At 35.0% G+C, this 8,584-nt stretch overlaps 1 protein-coding gene across 1 annotated transcript in view; it reads left to right on the top strand.

Moving 5' to 3' along the window:
- Nucleotides 1–2,029: 2,029 nt before the first annotated feature.
- The window catches only part of LOC144957196 (solute carrier family 22 member 7-like), a 47,963-nt gene continuing 41,408 nt past the window's right edge, over nt 2,030–8,584 (top strand). Inside the window, exon 1 of the mRNA XM_078888249.1 lies at nt 2,030–2,122. The gene's annotated coding sequence lies outside the window, so the exon portion shown is untranslated. The remainder of the gene's footprint in view (nt 2,123–8,584) is intronic.

Raw genomic sequence — 8,584 nt, 5'->3', positions numbered from 1 at the left:
ACTACTACTACTACTACTACTACTACTACTACTACTACTACTACTACTACTACTACTACTACTACCACCTCTTCTACCACCACCACTACTACTACTACTACTACTACTACTACTACTACTACTACTACTACTACTACTAATAACACTACTACCACACTACCACTACCACCACCCCTGCTATCACTACCATGACTGCTACTACTACCACTACTACTACTACTACTACTACTACTACTACTACTACTACTACTACTACTACTACTACTGCTGCTGCTGCTGCTGCTACTACCACTACTACTAATACTACTACTAAAACTACTACTACTACTACTACTACTACTACTACTACTACTACTACTACTACTACTACTACTGCTGCTGCTACTACTACCACCACCACTACTCCTAGCACCATCACTATTACCACTAATAATAATACTAAAAATAACAACAAATATGTATAATAGTAACAACAATACCGATAATAACAACAATAATAATAATATTATTAACGCTATCACCACCGTTACCGTCACTACCATCATCACCATCACTACCACCATCGTTATCATTATCATAATAAAAATAGTAACAATAACAATGGACAGTGATAGTGAAAATCAACATCAACAGACAATACTAATGATGGCAACAACAACGGTTGTGACTATGATCTTCATTGATTACCAATCATTCATTATATAATGTCACAAGATACTCATACTTTACTAGTCGCGATAAACAAGATATGTACATATAGATTAATATAATTATAATATATTTCTCATATTCGTGTCAAGCTCAAGACAGGCTTAATTATAATGACTAACAAACACGTACGTTACTCTATTCACAGCCTTCATGTACACACATATCCACCCACCCACACAAATACACACACGCGCGCACGGACACACACACACATATATACCCACACCCACACACACACTGATCTACGAAAACACTTGTACAACAAACAGTGAGAAAAAAAATAATTCAAAGGATTCAATCGTGGCTAATAGACGAAATATTCAAAAAATATATGAGAATCATTATCTAGAGTTGGTTGGAGAAGCAAATTTCTGCTTGTCGACAAAAGGAGTGCCCTGGCCCGCCCACAACGGAAACGTGCGTGGTGCGTTGTTGTGTAATGTGACCAACTACATGCGCTCTTGTGAGATATGGGGTTTTTTGGCGTTTGTTTTTTTCATTTTATTAAACATTTTATTGAGTAACTCTAAACTGGAATTAATTAATCAAAATGTCCGCATATTTCAATAATTCATTTTTAAAAAATACAAACACTAGCATTAACAATTTTTATGTAAGAACAGGTGGTTGGTGGTTGGGGAAAGGGGAGAGGTGGTGGAACGACATCTGTGGGTGGAACTTCTGTGGCTAACTTGCAATCTGGCAACACTGTGGCGGAAAATAGGATTCAATAGTCGTAACGTCACTTTCTTCCTAATGACGCATGGTAACTTAGCAACACTGGCTCTAAACTATCGGAACAATGGCGGACGCCCGTATGAAATATTTCTCCGGCGAGCATAAAAGCGTATCCAGAGGGAAAAAAAAACACATAAATTTGATCATGTTTTGACGTTTATACATTCTGATCACAAGACATATGAAAAGTTCTAGCCAGCTTGAAGAATAAAAAGTAATGATTTTCTTTGTTTAGAACCAAGATGGCCGCCGTTGCCGGGCGGCGTGACATGAGATACTGAATCCAATTGTGGTATTCTTGATATAATGATATTATATCTGCTCAATATTGTTACTTGCTATTTGATCTTATCAGAAATCAAATATCCATGATATAGATTTATATCGGGTTATTTTTTACACTTTATAATGAATTATAAATAGACCAAATGTGACGACAAATCGCATCCGTTTTCGTCAGCCGATCGACAAATCGAGTCTTGTTGACTTGTCGACAAATACTTGTAGACAATACCACCCCTATTACTATCAGCTTTTTGCTGGCAATGCATATCGCATTAAATAAAATTCTTATGTAAACATAAAATGTAGGGATAGTTCAGACCTCAGGACAGGGTCTGCTGCACGTCGAAATGACTTAGATAACAAGGACTGTTTGCAGCATACAGATAAGGTAAGGTTGTTTTTTTAGATAAAGAACTGAACGAGTGTTTAAGAAAGTTTTCATACAAAGCAAAAGAGAAATATACTAGAGAAAAAAACAGAATTTATTTTCTTGCTTTGTCTGGTACCTTTTACATACACAGTTGTTCAGTTCTTTAACTTTTTCTTTTTGTGTGGTTATTAGATAATATTTCATTGTACTATGAACTTTGTACATTTATGATTCATTCGATCTTGACCAGTTTTCAATTACCAGTATTCTATTATTGTATTTTTCGATTGATACATTTTTCCTGGCATTCAAAGTTGTGTAAAACTGTCTGTAAATGATACAATACAAGCTATATGAGATTCTGTAATTATAAACTATTGTATAAGGCATTTAAAGGATAATTCCTATTAGATAAGATAAGATAAGATAAGATATGTGGTCTTGTGGTATGACACTCGCTTTTGGATCAGAAGGTCCATGTTAAGCGTTTTAAGCAATTTATTGGATATTGTGTTATATAATAAAGCTCAAAAATAGCTCAATTTATTTTACACTGGTGCCTGCTCCTTAAGTTCTTAATTTGCTGTTTTGTCGTTGTTGTTATTGTTGGTGTTGTTGTTGTTGTTGTTGTTGGTGCTGTTGTTGGTGTGTGTGTGTGTGTGTTTGTGTTGACACCTGTATGCCGCTAGGGCAAATCCATTTCGGTTGTTGAAAGAACTGATAGAATGAAGGAAGTGACGTCACTCTTTGTTATTGTTTTTAAACCGCTCGTTGTGTGATTATTTCTCACCCAAAACTATGTGTAACCTTAAACGTTTATGGTCTGGTTAATACAGTTTAGTGAGAATTACTCATAAACATGAATAGCATAATACAATAACAAAGAACGAGTGACGTCAACTTCGTTCTATCTATAAGTCGTTCGAAGTTGACGTCACTCAGGTCTTTTTTGTTTGTTTTTTGCCATCCGCGTTTATGAGTAATTCCCACTAAACCCGACTATAAACATTCATGGATACACACAGTTTTGTGTGTTGGTCTGTTATACTTCCGGATGGCAATGTTGTGAGCTCCTTAGCCAAGCGCATACTATCTATAGATAGAATGAAGCTGCCTTCACTAACGTCTTTGTTCTTCTGTTTTGCCATCCATGTTTATGAATAATTCTCACTAAACTGTAGTAACCAGGCTTCATAGCAAGGTTACACATATTTTTAATGTGTTGGTCCCTAAAAATTTCCGGATGGCAATGTTGTGAGTTTCTGCGCAAAGCGCACAGCATCTATGGACGTTAAACCTGACAATATAGTTTTCTGTGATGGTGAAATTGATGAGGCGTGTAGATATGGTGAGTAATTTTAAAAAACACATAACACCTATGGTAATACAGTGTAGTTTGCTAAGTTGAACAAGAACTGCCATTGTTTACAATACGACTGTCCGAGGGGCGTGGTTATATTCCACTCCACTGTATGTCTATAGAAGGAACGAAGTTGACGTCACTCAGCTCTTTGTAATTGTTTTTAGACAGCCATTTTAATGATTAGCTCTCACCAAATTCTATCATTTAAGATAGACCATAAACGTTCAAGGTTACACCAAGTTTTATCAGTTGGTACGTTATAGCCGGCAGGCAGAAGTGAGTATTTAAACGAATTCAGTGGGCAAGGTAGGGTGCAGCTCACCCCGACCACTTCCTGTTTCAGTGTACGCATTTGCACTGTGTTGAACACACAATCAAAACAAGAAAGCAGAATTCTTAAAACTGACAACTAACTGCCATCGTTTATTCTGAGGAAGATAAAAGTGTTATAAAAGCATTATTCGAGGAAAAGGGTTGGACTGGAAAAATGATTGTTCGAGAATTTTCGAATACGAACTGCTTAGTCAGGACGGTTAACAAAATCATTACAAAAGTACGAAAATCATGAATTCTACGCTGCTTTTGTCGAATAGTTACGTATTTGTGCAATCGTTTCACTTTATGAGTTAATCAGGATACCTTCATTACAATAGCTGTTGTTATTTAATTCAAGTCATTTATGATTCGGATTTATTGTCTTCTAGAGCAAAGAATAAAGCACACAGTGAAACAAAGTAGTCAGTATTTGTGTGGCACACACACACACACACACACACACACACACACAATCTCTCTCTCTCTCTCTCTCTCTCTCTCTCACACATCTCTCTCTCTCTCTCTCTCTCTCTCTCTCTCTCTTATATATATATATATATATATATATATATATATATATATATATATATATATATATATATAAAAGACCACTCTGCCAACTGAGGAGATGAAAGTATCACTGAAACGTACGTTTTGGCTGAAATATACGTGAGTGAATTTATATGTATATATATATATATATATATATATATATATATATATATATATATATATATATATATATATATATTATCATATCTTATCTTACTAAAGTCTTAATAGGAATTACCCTTTAAATGCCTTATACAAAAGTTTATAATTACAGAATCTCATATATTTTGCTTTGTATCATTCACAGACAGTTTTACACAACTTTGAATATCAGGAAAAATGTATCAATACGGCAATGTAAAATCGAAAAATACAATCATAGAAAACTGGGAATTGGAAACTGTCATGATCGAATGAATCCTAAATGTCCAAAGTTCATAGCACAATGAAATAATAATGACGAAAAAATCATGAAAGCAACAACGATAATAATCAAACATAAGTCTCTGATAAATTATGATTTTACATTGGTTCAGATGTCATGCATTTTACTGGTCAACATTTACAAACCAGTCTACAAAATCATGAAATTAATGGAAACAGTTATATCCTCATGTCTCCAATTTAAAGTTTAAAAGATAAATAAACAAATGGATAAATAACTCAGGAAACAAATTAGCAATGACTATGAAAAATGTTTTTTTTATTCCCTACCACGGCCGCGAAAAATTTTTTATTCTCTATTGTCTTCTGGCACTTTTCTACTCACTTCATATCTTGTTGTTACCAACATAAGTGCCTGCTCCACTCACTTTTCTGAATTAAAAATTCACCCCATACACCGGAGCATACTCAATGTCTCAATCGTTTCTATGTTATATGTTTGTGTTGAGAATATTGGCTATTAAGCTTAACTGCTGGTCAAAAATAACTTCGCGATGGTGGTGGGCGAACGAATCGGCGGTCTCAGAAGTAGGTGAGAGAGGGATCTAGAAATGACTTGGGTTTGATACGAATATTTTTTGTGTTCGTGGATAGCTCACACGGTAGAGCCACGCTCTCACCTGCCAGGCGGAGTTGTACCAATAAGGTCGCAGCTTCAAACCCCACCACCGCCGCGAAAAAATTTTTATTCTCTATTGTCTTCTGGCACTTTTCTACTCACTTCATATCTTGTTGTCAATATCGTCAACCTGTTCTACCGTATCCACGGTGTCATCATCACCATCATATGACCTGCAAGCTGTTAGGGGGAAATTCATGCAATTCAAATTGTTTTAACATTATCAATTCACCAAACATGTGTACCCCAAATTATTACTTTTGTTTAAAAATTGCATCCTTTCTTTAAAAAATATAGCATTGTGGAGAACATTGTGCTTATTTGAGTCAATACAAAAAATTATACGGCGCAAAACTCTACTGAAAAAAAGAAATGTATTTTTTACAGATAGATAAATAGATAACTTGATTTCCTTCTATAATTCAAAGTCAGTTTGAAAGTTCGTTGAGTCAAACAGATATCATGAAATACGTACCGACGACACTAACACTCTCAAAAACAACCAATTTCGACACTATAAAATGTTGTCCGTTGGCGTTTTTACATAAATCGTTGCATTCGAAATAATCTATTCACTTAATGTAAATATTTCTGCCCGAAGCTCGAAGAAATAAATAAAAATGTGAAGTTGAATGTAAGCTTCGATTTAATTACAAAAACAGATCAATTGAACGTTTCGGTCGGGTTTCCCCTTCATCAACAAAACAGGATAAATGAAACACGACAGATGAATGAGATAATGTGGTAGTGGCGTAATTAAGATGAATAAGCAAAACATTGGTTTGCCTGAAATTAATGTGTTCCTTTGTAAGGAAGCAGGAATTAAAATAGAATGCTAGATATTTCTAAAAGGTGCGCAATAAATTAAGTGAAAAGAGGGGAGGCGGGGATGAACTGTGTAATGCCGTTTAGAAAATGAAATATAGAAACGTGTAGACTGTTGTTGGAAAATAAATACAATGGAATTTAAAATAAATAGAAAAAATAATAAATAAGGGATGACGGTATAAGTATAAATCATTAGTGACAGCAGCAGGAAGTCATCTGTGGTGTTTCATTCATCCTGTTTTGTTGATAAAGGGGAAACCCTTTCATTTGATCTGTTTTTGTAATTAAATTGAAGCTTACATTCAATTTCACATTATTATTTATTTGTATTCACTTAATTTCTTTAAAGATTTCAGATCTACACTAAGTTTTCAACAGTTTTCATCTATTTATGACATCAAGTATTATTATTGTCCCTTAGATGCTTTCAATATGAAGGTTTCGGGTGGATAATACCCAGGTTTAACTTATGGCCACACCCTCAACTCTATCCAGTATATACATCAATACAGAAATTCCTGAGTGAGGAGCAGTCCGATTGGCTTTTTGTCATCAAATCGTGGCATTCATAATGATATTCACTTGATCACATCAAGGTATTCGGATTTACAGACATTTTAAATAAGTTTCACCGATTAACAACATCAACTAATATTACTGTCGTTTTTATGCCATCGATGTGATAATGATTGCCCTGTGAAATATTTAGTTAACCGTTATCGGCAAACTGTCAATGGGAGCGATCTATATTCATGTTTTCGCCCAACCTATTCATCGATCACATGATTTGTTGCTGTCCAGCGATTAGAGTTTTCTCAATGTATCTAAACACTCTACTTTGTTTATGAACGTTGCAAACATACCCATTATGTATCACTATGAAAGGAAATTAACATGGACACCAATTTTTCTGTGACTTGAAAGAAGTTTTGCTTCATGCAAAACAAATTGAAGTTATATTTACCTTGGAACGTTCTACAGTTGAGTGTGCAAGCCGAGAGAATTCTTTGTGTGTCTTTGTATCATGGCCCAAGTGTCTTGGTAGCTGTTCTACATCCTTGTCTGACATAGATCTGTTGTGAACAAGACATTGAGTGACTGGAAAGACTCGGTGACAGGCCAGTGGCCTAATCAAGCGACGTCGATACCTTCTATTCTATTCTATTCTATTCTATTCTATTCTATAACTATTATCTGTAAATATTACATATTTTGAAGAGATGCATGGATTACCCATTAAATATTGAATACAGTATAGCAATCTTATGTTGTGCCTTGTATTTTTTACAATATACTGTACTATATAAATGTACATCTGAGAATCTTCAGGATTTATTCACAATAAACAACAACATCGACCAATGAATGCACATGTCACAGTCACAAGCACTTATTCTATCAATGTGCGGTTGCGGCATGTTTGAGGATTGATTAATCAGTAAGTTTTCACCAACACAGTTGAACAAATAAAAGCAGGCTCTTGAACATGGTGTTGTAACAATTCACAATCATCAATTTGCGACATTTATGAGCGAGAGGCAATTTATGAATAAATAAATGTAAATGTAAACATTTATATCCCGCTTATTCAAGGCATCTGCTCGGCTCAAAGCGATTTACAATTGGTCATTTATTTATTTTTCCACACTGGGAGCAGACAACGCAAACATGTAAACACACAGGACACCACACGCCGCCTATTAGGCGCATTAAAATTTTATTTTGACAAGACAACATTGTCTACAACCAGGGGGACCTCCGAATTTTATGTCCGTCTCCGACAGGACAGGAATAATCGTGTAAAGAGCCTTTTCCAAGGACTCTACATCAGCACCTTGTCAGGAAGAGGATTCGAACTCGACCCGAACACATTGTTTCAAACTCAAGTCCAACCTCATGACCACTTGGCCACTGACGCCACTAAATAAATATAAAAAGATGAAGTTAAAACATCATCCTAATAAAACTGGGTTTCCAGCGCTGGCAGATATTTTATTTATTGAAGGAATAATATATGTGCTGAAGCAAGACATCTTGTGAAGTCATAAATTTTCAGATCTGTTTTTACTAAACCTTGCAGTTAATTGCTAAGATTCTGGTCATGATATATAATGATTCTGCAAGTGAGTACCGGAAATAATCATTTATTAATGACTACAACATTTTTTGAGTCACATTTTTCTTACCTGGCAGACTGTAGATATATATTTGCGTAAATTTCTTGAGTTTATTCGCTCAGGGTACTGAAGTCCAGGGTGTCACAGATTTTATGACATAAAAATTATATAAGATATTTGTAACTCCAATCGGAATAATGATATTACAAAGGCCCCACCAAGGTATAGATGTAAATTATTAA

The sequence above is a fragment of the Berghia stephanieae genome, chromosome 11, assembly GCF_034508935.2.
Source record: "Berghia stephanieae isolate SIO BIC M18660-M18661 chromosome 11, UCSD_Bste_1.3, whole genome shotgun sequence".
Taxonomy (NCBI): Eukaryota; Metazoa; Mollusca; class Gastropoda; order Nudibranchia; family Aeolidiidae; genus Berghia; species Berghia stephanieae.
The sequence above is the reverse complement of the archived record's forward strand: the minus strand, read 5'-3'. Positions and strand labels throughout refer to the sequence as shown.